The 14135-nt window shown below is 41.1% G+C and overlaps 1 non-coding gene and 1 pseudogene across 1 annotated transcript; both read left to right on the forward strand.

Annotated features, from left to right (window-relative positions):
• The first annotated feature begins 482 nt into the window (after positions 1–482).
• On the forward strand, positions 483–624 carry LOC111590794 (uncharacterized; annotated as a pseudogene).
• An 8536-nt stretch (positions 625–9160) lies between these two features.
• On the forward strand, positions 9161–9357 carry LOC111590771 (U2 spliceosomal RNA). Its single transcript, XR_004855805.1, has one exon. It is a non-coding gene; the product is annotated as a U2 spliceosomal RNA (small nuclear RNA).
• Positions 9358–14135: the final 4778 nt, after the last annotated feature.

The raw sequence follows: 14135 nt of genomic DNA on the forward strand, positions 1-14135 counted from the left end.
GGAAGTCCGTGAACCCACACAGATGTCGTGCGCTATTTGTGCATGGCCTTTGTAAATGATTATTACGTCTACCTAGGAAAGCCGAGCAATACTTGAAAAAAGAAAAGAAAAAGAAAAATACAGCATTTGTAAAAAGAAAACGCCGAGCAATCCTTGAAACGGTTCCGTGTGGCCTCCCTCCTGGAGTTCAGCCAAAGAAGATTTTGTTTCAAACATGGATGGAGTTCAGCCTCGACGTCTGGGAAACAAAGCCGACGACGGGTGGCCTGTGTCCAGCCAGCTGCGGTGGAAACGGACTCGAGAACTTGGAGCTAGAGAGACTCTGCGGACCGGGCCAGCATCGACGTATTGGTAGCCCAGAAAGCCCACGTAACCAGACAGAGGTCTGAATGCCTGTGCTTTGTGGTGCTTCAGTTTAGTCCCACCAGTGGGAGAGAGCAGAAAAGGCTTATAAAAGTAGACCTTAGTCAACATAAAAATTCATACCTTTCTCGGCCTTTTGGCTATGATCAAGTGTAGTATCTGTTCTTATCAGTTTAAAAATTCATACTACAGTGGTTTGCCATTGGGTCCATTATGTGTCGCTCTAGTGTTGCACTATTGCTTGAGCCTGGCGCACCCCAACCAAATCAAAAAAAATTGTTATTAAGTTATCTATTTGTTATATTAGATCTACTGCATGGTTACTTTGTTTGTCCTTTATCTTATTTTTATGACTATTTATTTGCATACATTGTCTTGTTATTAGTTATAATTACTTTTCATCATCCACCACCTCCTTTCATTCCGTCTAAAAAACCTGGTTGTTCTTTAAACAAATTCATGGTATAACATGTTTTCTATATAGACATACAGTAAATAAATAATTTTTTAGTGTGTTCAATCGACAAAAATATGTATTAATTGTCGCATGCCCAACATCTGCGCCTATGTTCACGACCGAGGCAACCATCAGAAGCGTGTCAACACGAGATTGAACAGACTTCGCAGGTTGGGGCACACGTTATCTCCCTCCCTAACACCTTCCCTCCATACTCACTCGTCTCCCCTCCCTCCATACTCACTACTTTCGAGGCATCTCGTGGAATATGTATGTCTCGCATGTCATCCAACTTCATATGATTCTCATATGCAAAACCATGTTACACATAACAGATCCAATCCGCATTATATTTTTAGGGAATCTTGAGTTTAAACAAGGGACAACAACAACAACTATTGTGATAATATATATATATATATAGTATTTAGAGCCCTGGGCTCTCTCTAACTAATGGAAGCCCCGACCAGGTGCGCTGACCGCACCGTACCGACCAGGCGCGCACGCTTTTTTGGCTGATTGTACCACCTAGTTACGTCAATTATAACTACGCGTTATGCTCAATCCTGTTACGTTTTACACACTTTTGGTGTGCGCATGTTTCGCGGCATCCGGGCCCACGAAAAGATCGTGTCCCCGCAATCTGGGCAGCTTACGTCTATCGGGCCCACGAATCAAGGAATCGAGCACTCATTTTTTCAGCTCATCTCTCCCGTAACTCTCGCGGCGGCCGAACCCTAGCGTCTGCGTCCTTGCCCAGCCGCCGGCCACCACCTCCATCCTCGCTCAGATCCGTCCGCATCCTCGCCCCCTCTGAACTCGCCCAGCCGCCGGGCACCAGTGATGCGTCCGCGTCCTTGCCCCCTCCGGGCTTGCCCAGCCACCGGGCACCGGCGATCCGTTCGCACCCTCGCCCCCTCCGGACTCGCCCAGCCGCCGACAACCAGCGATCCATCCACGCCCTCGCCCGCTCCGGACCACGCCCGCGCCGCCTCCATGCCCTACGAACTTCCCGTCATGGGCCCGTACACCGTTTCTGTCTTCCTCGAGAAGGGCTTCCTCTCCATCCCCGGGTTCATCCTCGCTGGCGACAACCTCATCGCCAAGTGCCCCTCCTGGTTCTGGTGCATTCTTTACTCATCTCGCCCTGCTCTTGTGATTTTTATTCCTAAATACGTCTTTTATGCTAATTTGAATGTGTTATTATGCTCAATTACCAGATCTCGTGTACGCTCCGCATTATAAACACGTAGACCACCAGTTCTATATCATTTTTATGTTCTTTTGGTAAATACGTAGATCCAAGTTATATTTCCCCTAAATAAACTGGACAAACCTAGGAGCAACTACATGATTTATATAAAAAAGATATAGGCACCCCAATTCTGTATCGGCTATAACTCTGATTTGGGTAGTCTGTGTGTACATCCACACTTTCAATCAGCTCAGTTGTCGCGACCCTCTATCAGTTATGATAATGTGTTTTGAAGATGCTTGAATGGTTTCTTGGTTTTCTGGAATCGGAATAATTGTTCAATCTTTTATTAGCATGGTGTAACCTAATTTGATCAATTTTGAGGAATTATTGCCTCTCCTAATAGACTTTTGCATCTTTCATGTATGTGTACAGGTTCAATTATCAATACTATTTTTAGTTGTGATTGTCAATGCCGTATGCTATAGTAGATAGACTTTTACCAATTACTACTATTTATGATCACTGCCTGATTCTAATTTTCTAAACATTTCTTTGCTGGATTTTGAGAGGGCCTTCATTGATTTCTATAACTCAATATTGCATAAAAATGAAACCGTTTTTCAAGTAATTGGATGGAGAGGGGCTTATAGCCATATGCATCTGTTTGTTTGCATAGTCTAAAACTGAAGTGAACTTAGGTAAGCAGGAGATTCAGTGTAGCATGGCTTTAGATTAAGGATTCAGATGAAAAGAGAGCTGAGTTTTAATGTAGCAGGGTGTGTATATTTGCACCTTTTCGTCGTAATCTGATCTTCTAACTCAAGTGTGCATTCAGTTTAGACTGTAGGTTATGTTAGTCATAACAAGCTAGAAAAGATGATCATATTAACAAGGAAAGATCATATTAACACTTCATGTTACGTTTGTAGATATGGACCTGGATGGTTTTCTCCACATTAGGAAAGCTGGAAGAGCCTTTTTAACTCACTTTTTTTTGCTAACAATGGTGTTACGGTGGAACATAGTTTTGCGTGTATGTACCAACAACTAAAATGTAAACATGACATTATCATAGTTGAGTACAAGAATAATTATCTCTTATATCTTATTGTAAAATCTAAAACAGTTCTCCTGTAGATGGGTAGCTTGCATTTTACGCCACAATTACCTCAGATCACTTCTTGTTGTATTTACTCCAATTTACGATATTTCTTGATGCATTTTATGACAACCTCGTGCGCAGAGAGATATATTCGGTCTACATTCGTTATTATGAAACAGATGAATGATTTACGCTAAATATTGTACTCATTTACGTTGTTTTGGTTCATGTTTTACGCATAAATCCGTCCGAGCCAAAACCCGCGTACGTCCGGTGACGCGCGATTTTCGCGCCGTAAATTTTGGCTCCATTCGCCATTGCGAAACAGATATACGATTTACGCTAACATTCGTACTAATTTACGATGTTTAGGTTCACGTTTACGCTAAAATCCATTCGAGCCAGAACCTGCGCACTCAGCCGCACATAATTTTCACGCTGTAATCTCGGGACCTATTTGTTGTTACGAAACAGATAAATGATTTACGCTAAATTTCGTATTAATTTACGTTGTTTTAGCTCACGTTTTAAGCTGGAATCCGCTCGAGCCAGAACCCGTGCACGATCGGCTGCACACAATTTTCACGCCGTAATTTTAGGCTTCATTTGCTGTTACAAAACATATATAAGATTTACGCTAAATTTTATACTCATTTACGTTGTTTTAGCTCACGGTTTACGATGGAATCGGCCCGAGCAAGGACCCGCGCACGATCGGTTGCACGCGATTTTCACGCCGTAATTATAGGCCCCGTTTGCTGTTACAAAACAGAAATAGGATTTACGCTAAATTTCGAACTCATTTACGCTGTTTTAGCTCACGGTTTACGCTGGAATCCGCCCGAGCCAGAACCAGAACCACATACTGCATGATTTATGCTGTCAAGTACATGTCATTATGCAGTCGTAAACGCTGTCCACGGTGTCATATTCATTCCACGTGTTTTGGGCGTCAAAAGATTCCTTTATGCATGGTTTACGCATCTTTATCCATATATATATGCATTCGTATATTGTCTTACGCGCTTATCGTCCTGGATTCCTGGCTGTTGACTGCATGGCTGCCCGGGTGCTGGGTTGACCGTGTCTTGGCTGGGGCTTCCATTAGTAGGGGAAGCCCAGAGCTTCCATTACCTCTTCCCTATATATATATATATATATATATATATATATATATATATATATATATATATATATATATATATATATATATATATATATATATATAGCCTTGGGCTTCCAATAGTTGGGCGAAAGACCTCAACCGTTGTTGTCATTCGGTGCAACCACACCACCTCAAGCGACCTATGCCCTGGACATCTATAAAAGTAGCCTAGACCTTAGGGATTAGTGTTTCAATTTCTAGCGGCAGTTGTGATCGCATGAGGCACGAGCGGCGACGAGTGGAGGTTGACGACGATGTCCCGAGGCGCGAGTCGCTAGCATCACGTGAGATGCGAGGGGTGGTCAGAGGTGCGACATCGGCGAGCAAGGGCGACGTTCCACGAGCAGTAGGCTACGTTGGTTTTCATGCATGCTAATCATTTGCTTTCAACGCACATTTTTGTCATCCTAAATTTGTGCGTATACAACAGGAAATAGATTTTTTACGTGGTGTACCATACTGCATAAATATCTACACTGTGTAGCATAAGAAATATCAGTATATATATCATAAATTGATTCGACCGAGCCTATCTGCATTGCTGTTGTAGAGAACTTTTATTTATGGGGGGAAAGACATTTAAAGCAGAATTTTTTCCATGAATGTAAATTCATTTTCTCTCAACGCACATTCTTGTCATCCTAAATTTGTGCACATGCAGCAGGAAACTATGTTTTACGCAGTGTATCGTATTGCATAAATACCTACACCGTGTAGCATAATTAGTATTAGTATATATCATAAAATATTTCTATTGAGCATAGCTGCATGGTTGTTATAGAGATCCTATATTTATAGATGGAATAAATCATTCAAATCATTTTTTGTTTCCATGCATGTCAATTCATTTCATAAATTTGTGCGCCTTCCAAAATTTTCGCGCGTGCAAATTGAAACAAATGCGCATGCAGGGGCGCGTATGGGTGGAGGTGGTCGGGTTAGACGAGATGTTTGACCTGGTGCATAGCGGGAGGACCCACCAGACCACATGCGCCTAGTTGTTAGGTGCGGTCCAGGGTGTGGTTGGGGCTTCCTATAACTATTGAAAGCCCTGGGCTCCGAATATCCCTATATATAGTTGATGGCCCTGTTTGAAACTGCTTCAGCTTCACAGAATTTGGTGAAGTTGATGAAGCGGGTCATTAGGAGCTTTATAAAATTGTAAACCTGAAGTTGCAAATTTTAGAAGACACTGAAATAAGTCATTTTTTGTTTAGATTAAAAATATTTTTAAACCTTTAAATTTGTATTATATACTATAGCTTTATGTTGAAGCTAGAATCTAGAGCAGTGCCAACTACCCCCTATGTATTAGGAGCCCTGGGCTTGAAATAACTAAAAGAATCCCCAACCAATCGAGCAAATCCGGCTCAGCCCAACCCAGTCCAAGCATCTGGTCACGCTGACTGAAACTACCCACGAAACCATGGTGAAAAACCAACCACCCCTAAAACTGTCCCAACCAGTGTTTACCCTGTGTGTCACCGTGCCGAGATCCATGGAGGATTGGCCCCTCTCCCCAAGCCTAGATTCAAGGCATCACCTCCTTCCTCGCTCCTGCGGCACCCGGAGGTGGAGACGCCCTGTGGCGGTCGATCCCGGCTGAGATCACGAGACGATTCCAAGCGGGCTCGCGTCTCTCATGCTGTCAGGCCATAGCAGATCTCGTGCAATATCACTGAAAGGGAAATGTGCCCTTGGACCATTTCAATTTATTTTAATGATTTAAAGCCCAACACATTACTATGGACAGACATCTCCTTGTATGAGCATGAACACTGGTGGTTGTAAAGCAAATTGTGAGATATAAGAAAAGGCACCTTTGGGCTTGAAAGTGGGCACATTACTAGGGACAATGTGAAGTCGAGCCAAAAGGAGCAAAAGAAAGTTGGCACAAAAAGAAACAAGTTGGGCTGAAATGGGCTGCACCGGATGTTTCCCAAGCATACTTTGAGCACACTATTACTCCAAAACTCCACGACCACATTTTTTATTTGTTTGAGAGAGATATGAGCATGTTCTTGAGCTGTGACTATGTCGTTTTTATTCGTGCGCTCTCTTCTTTGCTTATGTGCGTGTTGTTGTTGCATTATGCCCTTGTTTGCGTCTCTACTCCCCTCCTTACTCCGGATTTGATTGTAATCATTTGTGTAAGGCTTGAGGGACTAATCTATGGAGATTCCTCACAAAGGGATATTGATATAAGGAAGACAATTGTGGCACTCAAGTTTGATCTTTGAATCACTTGAGAGGGGTTGAGTGCAACCCTTGACCAAAGGAGGTCACCACAATGTGGACTAGGCATTGGCTGAACCACGGTAAAAATCGCTATGTCCCTTGTCCATTTTACTTATTTCGATTGTTGCCTTCTTGAGCTATCATACTTAGTTGTAATATTGTTCCTAAGTTTAATACTCATCTTAAAGGAGCAATCAAGTGAAGAGTTCTCCTTCCTTTCTCTTCTCAACCTAACCAAGTTTTAGTTCTCACTAACACTTTTGTATTAGGGGTGGGCACATTTTTACCATAAACCGAAAATCGAACCGAACCGAATCAAAATTTCAGTTTTTTTGGTAATTCGATTCAGTTTCATTTTTTATATCTAAGAAGTTCGGTTTTCAATATCTTGATCGATTTTCACAGTAAACCGAACCGAAATATCAAAAAATCGAATACCAAACTTTATCAATTCTAAATTTTGACTATTCGATTATGTGAACTAAATGTGTGATGCAATTAAATTGTTATTCAATTATTGTATGTGATGTATGATGTATCTCTAAATATTTGTATATATATATATATATTATTTTTTTAAGTATATGTAATCTATCATATAAACTTGTTGTATGTGTTGTATTGAGTATAAGTTTGGTATTCATGTTTTACCGAAAAACTGAAGTAAAAAATGAAAACCGAACTTCTTGGTTTTTCATTTTCTAGAAAATCGATCAGTTTCTAATGTCTAGAAAACTAAAGTTTTTAAAACAAAAAAACAGAACCGAAGTTAAAAAAGCGAATGCCCAACCCTACTTTGTATAAACCAACTTTGTGTTGTTTAGAGTTAATTTTGCAAGATCACCTATTCACTCCCCTCTAGGTGCACTTAGTCGCTTCCTCGCTCCTGTCCCCTAAGAGCGATGAAGACTGAGCGAAGGGGGTAGCGGGTTGGGGGTCTGTGAAGAGGTGGTCGCATTCGCGGGGTCCTGGTGCACGAGGAGCAAGTGGTGCGGGAGGTGGGCAACGACAGTTACCTCCGTGTCCGCCTCCAACCACGTCGCTCCCACATACAGCAAGCCCCAGAGGAAGCCATGGGGTGGATGGCTATGCGACACCAGGATTGAAACAAGGGCACAAAGGTAAGCACATCTATTAGTATTGAATCTATAACACTATCTTAGATGAGTGGCTTTGGCAAGGTTGGGGAAAGAATAGGGCAGTATGGGGGCAGCCGACTGCAATGAAGGTGGATATCTTTAAGGAATCTATGATATATTTCCCCCTAAAAACATGGACAAACCTAGGAGCAACTACGTGATGTATATAAGTAAGGTATAGGCACCAACTTTTGCATCAACTATAACTCGGATTTGGGTAGTTTGTGAGCCCCAACGTGATTCGACACCTCACCTTGCGACGGAGGTGGTCCAGGGCATGCCCCATATAGATTGGTACTCATCTGATTGTCCCACCTCTTTTCAACAATAGGAATTACTTCATCTATTAATCTCTATGTCTTCCAAAGCTTCCTTGATGCTCTTTTTGCATGGTCCATGGTAGCCCACATTTCAGCCATTGTTGGTCTCTAGTATTTTAGCGTGACAAGATCTGTACCATTTTTCTTGGTCGTCATCAATTCCTACGTCCTTCCATATCCATAGATAAATCTAGTTATCTTCTTTACTTTGGCAATGCAGCCACTAAACTCATTTATCTTCCCAATAACCTCCAGCATGAGATCCAAGTAGTGGTAGCACAAGGTGTCCAAATAAGGTAGGAAACTTGTCCATTTGCATCAAACCTACTAGGGTTGAGAGTTAGGTGGGCTCACATATTATCTTTTTTTATTACAGCTAAACATAACGAATTTGAACTTAAAATGTTATATATAATCGAATTAAGATGGAAAGAATATGAATGATTTTTTCAGATTTTTTTGTAAAGTTTGTTAGTTCATGTGCACCATATGTGCAACAAAGGCTCATGTGCATATGATATGTTCCCAAATAAATTTATCTATCCAAGTTAAAATTTTGTCACGTTTTTTAAAGCATCAAATTCACCGCTAGTAATAAAATCGATGAATTTCTATCAAAGTCGTCACCAGATAGTTGTTGTGCGTGCGACGAATTTGAGACTTCACCTTGAGCTTACAAACATCTAGAGCCAAATACATTACAATCACTTGTTGATTTGATAAAAGCCTTGTCAAATTGTATAAAAGTTTCATGGTCACCCTTCCATTCTCAACTGCAACCACTAAGGTAGCCTTATAGCTAAAAAACTTATCAAAACACATATACAAAATAAAATGGGAGATGCTTTTATGTGAAATTACTTCATCATATATATTGATATATAATTGATGACTATGATCAGCTCTCAGATATAATCAAAGCTTTTAATGTGGTCGATCATCGTAGAGGCAAATTATTTTAATCCTTATTGGAGTTAATCAATAAACAATTGGAGCAAGAGAGACTCTGCTGACCGGGCCATCATCGACGTATTGGTAGCCCAGAAAGCCCACGCAGTCATACAGAGGTCTGAATGTCTGTGCTTTGTGGTGCTTGAGTTTAGTCCCACCTCGACGGCTTTCAGCGGGAGAGAGCAGAGAAGGCTTATAAAAGCAGACCTCAGTCAACATAACAATTCATACCTTTCTCGGCCTTTTGGCTAAGATCAAGTGTAGTATCTGTTCTTATCAGTTTAATATCTGATATGTGGACCATGTGTCCACTTTGATATTAAATTAATATTTTGTGGGGAAGGGTCCACTACAGTGGCTTGCCATTGGGTCCCTTATGTGTCGCTCTAGTGTTGCACTATTGCTTGAGCCTGGCGCACCCCAACCAAATCAAAGAAATAAAATTGTTAACAAAGTGCTAAATTATCTATTTGTAAGATTAGATCTATTGCATGGTTACTCTTATTCCGATTTTGTTTGCCCTTTATCTTATTTTTATGTCTATTTATATTTGTGTACATGGTCTTGTTATTGGTTATAATTACTTTCCATTATCCACCACATTCTTTCATTCTGTCTAGAAAACGTGGTTTACCATTCTTTAAACAAATTCATGGTATAACATGTTTTCTATATAGACATACGGTAAATAAATAATTTTATAGCGTGTTCAATAGACAAAAATATGTATTAATTGTCGCATGCCCAACATCTGCGCCTATGTTGAGGCAACTGTCAGATGCGTGTGAACACGAGATTGAACAGACTTCGCAGGTTGGGGCACACGTTATCTCCCTCCCTAACACCTTTCCTCCATGATCACTCGTCTCCCCTCCCTCCATACTCACTACCAAATATGCACTTTCGAGGCATCTTGTGGAATATATATGCCTCGCATGTCATCCAACTTCATATGATTATTATAGGCAAAATCATGTTACACATAACAGATCCAATATGCATTATCTTTTTAGGGAATCTTGAGTTTAAACAAGGGACAACAACAACTATTGTGATTATATATATAGGGCAGATATATTAGGAGCCCCAGGCCGACCACCCCTGCGACCTGGTCCAGCCCGATGCGCCCATTGCACCCACTTGCCAAGCCAGGCTGTCGGGTGCACCCCAAACCCCACGTTTGTGCATGCAAAAAATAGGAAATCATGCATGAGTCAAACACATTTCCCTGCATGCACATAAATTTAGAAAAAAAAGATATGTGACAATTTCTATTTTTAAATGCTTGTTTTCCTACATAAATGTAGGTCGCTGCAACAGACATGCAGCTAGACTCGTCAGGACTAATTTATGATATATACTAATACTAATTATGGTACACAGTGTAGATATTTATGTAATTCAGTACACTACGTAAAAATATGTTACATGTTGCATGCACAAAATTAGGATGACAAAAATGTATGATGAAAGGAAATGGATTGGCATGTATGGAAATAAAAAATTGTATTTAATGCTTTATTTCCTTCATAAATATAGGATCGCTCCAACTGCCATGTAGCTAGGCTCGCGAGGATCAGTTTATGATATATACTGATACTAATTATGTTATACGGTATAGATATTTATGCAATTCGGTACACTATGTAAAAAGCTGTTAACTGTTGCATGCGCACAACATGAGGATGACAAAAATATATGATGAAAGGAAATATATTGGCCTGCATGGAAACAAAAAACGTATTTAATGCTTTATTTCCTCTATAAATATAGAATCGCCCCAACAGCCATGCAACTAAACTCGTTAGAAATAGTTTATGATATATACTTATACAAATTATGTTACATGGTGTAGGTATTTATGCAATGTTGTACACTACGTAAAAAATCTGGCATGTGGTTCACTGGTGGACGCATCTCCAGGTTCGAGCGTAAAAATCTTAAGTTTTGAGCATAAAACCCTCGGTTATAAGCACAAATACCGAGACAATGTGAGGCTGATATCTCTGGTGGATTGTATTCACAATCCTATTTTTATGGCAGTTCTGAAAAATATGGGAGCCACATCCATGGGGTTTCTATTTCTATGTAGATCCAAAAAGTAATGGCAGATCGTTGGAGTTTCCATTGCATGCGCGAAAATTTTGGATGATATTTCCGTTTCCATTGCACGCACGCAAAAAAATAGGATGACTTTGTTCACGCAAAGCATAAATTCATATACAAAGTCGCATAAATATATGCATTGTGTAGCATAATTGATAAAAAAAACTAATATTGGTTCAACTAACAGCCCCCGCGGGAATTAGGGACAGTTTTATGGCAACATAAAATCGTATTCATCGTCGTAATATACAATATATAAAGCCTTGGGCTTCCAATAGCTGGGTGAAAGCCCTGACCCGATGTTATCATCTGGTTCAACCACACCACCTCAAGCGACCTAGGCCCTGGGCATATATAAAAGCAACCTAGACCCCAGGGATTAGTGTTTAAATTTCTACCAGCGGTTGTGATCGCATGAGGTGCGAGCGGACGTTAACGACGATGTCTCGAGGCGTGAGGCGCGAGCGTCGAGCGTCGGTGGGAGACGCAAGGGGTGGCTAGAGGTGCGACATCGGCGAGCAGGGACAACGTCGATGAACGGCAAGTGACGTCGGTGACAATCGCTTGAGACGCGAGCGCCACGACGGCCACGACCGCCTGATGCGTGAGTGGTGCTGGCGGCCGACTTCTTGTGATACGATCAACGGTGGTGGCGACGACTGCCCGAGGCACGAGCAACGCTAGCGACGAAGACCGCCCACGACGGTGACTCGTGGCGCGTGCAGCGGAAGGCCGCATCGAGATGCACTTGGCGCGGTTCGTCCAGTTCTTAGCGGCCACCGTCGAGCTTATGGTGCACGACAAGTTGCTGCCGATGATGGAGCTGAGTGAGCGAGGGCTAGGGGCGCTGCGGTGGTGGACCTGCAGGGACGTGGTGCTCCGCTTCACGTTCGGCATCATCCGCGAGCGACGGCGGATCCGAGAGGCGCGCGTGGCATTGAAGGCTCCCCTAGACGCCAGCGATGGCCCTGTTTTTATGATATTTTATATACATATTTATGCCAACGTTAAAAGGTTTTACGTCTGCTTATGATATTTCTATTCACATTTTACGCAAACGATTTATTGATTTTATTCATTACCTTGTTACTTAATCTCGTGTGTATTGGGTTCATACCATTTACGGCATATGTATAAGATATTTACGACACACATTTACGCAACGATATAGAAATTTAGAAAAAGGTGACTGCTCTAAGAATTGAGGTCATTTGTCACGTTTCCATAAATCTCGTGTATGCCAATCTATTTCCTTTCAACGCGCATTCTTGCCATCCTTAAATTTGTGTGTATGCAGCAAGAAACATATTTTTTACATGGTGTACCACACTGCATTAATATCTATACCGTGTTGCATGATTAGTATCAGTATATGTCATAATATGGTTCCAACGAGTCTAGTTGCATGGCTGTTGTAGATATCCTATTTTTATAAACGAAATAAAGCATTTAAATTAGATTTTTAAGGAAGCCCTGGGCACCCAATATCCCTATATATATAGTTGATGGCCCTGTTTGGAACTGCTTCAGCTTCACAAAATTTGGTGAAGTTGATGAAGCAAGTCATTAGGAGCTTTAGAAAATTGTAAAGCTGAAGTTGCAAATTTTTAGAATACATTTAGATAAGTCATTTTTTATTTATATTAAAAATATTTTTAAACCTTTAAATTTGTATTATATACTATAGCTTTATGTTGAAGCTAGAATTCAGAGAAGTGCCAAACACCCCCTATGTGTTAGGAGCCCTGGGCTTGAAATAACTAAAAAAATCTCCAACCAATCGAGCAAATCTGGCTTAGCCAACCCAGTCCAAGCATCTTGTCACGCTGACTGAAACTACCCACGAAACCATTGTGAAAAACCAACCACCCCTAAAACTCTGTCCCAACCATCGTTTACCCTGCGTGTCACCGTGTCGAGATCCATGGAGGATTGGACCCTCTCACCAAGCCTAGATTCAAGGCATCGCCTCCTTCCTCGCTCCTACGGCACCTGGAGGCGGAGAATCCTATGGCGACCGGTCCCGGTCGAGATCATGAGACGGTTCCGCGTGGGCTCGCGTGTCTCTCATGCCGCCAGGCCATAGCAGATCTCGCGCAAGGTCACTGAAAGGGAAATGTGCCCTTGGACCATTTCTATTTATTTTGGTGATTTAAAGCTCAACACATTACTATGGACAAACATCTCCTTGTATGAGCATGAGCACAGGTGGTTGTAAAGAAAAATGAGAGATATAAGAAAAAGCACCTTTTGATTTGTTGGAGAGATATTTCAGTGCGTTCTTGAGCTGTGACTTTGTCGTTTTGATTTGTGCGCTCTCTTCTTTGCTTGTGTGTGTTATTGTTGTGTTATGCTCTTGTGTGCGTCTCTACTCCCCTACTTACTCCGCATTTGATTGTAATCATTTGTGTAAGGCTTGAGGGACTCCAATATGTGGAGATTCCTCACGAAGGGATAATGATATAAGGAAGACAACTGTGGCACTCAAGTTTGATTTTTAGATCACTTGAGAGGGGTTGAGTGCAACCCTTGACCAAAGCAGGTCACCACAACGTGGAGTACGCATTGGCCGAATCATAGTAAAAATTGTTATGTCCCTTGTCCATTTTACTTATTGTGACTGTTGTCTGCTTGAGCTATCATACTCACTTGCAATATTGCTCCAAATTTTAATACTCATCTTAAAGGAGCAATCAAGTGATGAGTTAGCCTTCCTTTCTCTTCCCATCGTAACTTGGCTTTAGTTCTCACTAACACTTTGTATTAGGGGTGGGCACTTTTTTACTATAAACCGAAAATCGAACTAAACCGAATCAAAATTTCAGTTTTTTTGGTAATTCGATTCGGTTTTGGTTTTTGTATCTATGAAGTTCGGTTTTCAGTATCGTAATCGGTTTTCACCGTATACCGAACCAAAATACCACAAAATCGAATACCAAACTTTATCAATTATAAAATTTGACTATTCGATTATGTGAACTAAATGTGTGATGCAGTTAAATTGTTATTCACTTATTGTATGAGATGTATGATGCATCTCTAAATATTTGTATATATATAATTTTTATTTTTTAAAATTATATTTAATCTATCATA

Source organism: Zea mays, chromosome 1 (genome assembly GCF_902167145.1).
Source record: "Zea mays cultivar B73 chromosome 1, Zm-B73-REFERENCE-NAM-5.0, whole genome shotgun sequence".
NCBI classification, from domain to species: domain Eukaryota; kingdom Viridiplantae; phylum Streptophyta; class Magnoliopsida; order Poales; family Poaceae; genus Zea; species Zea mays.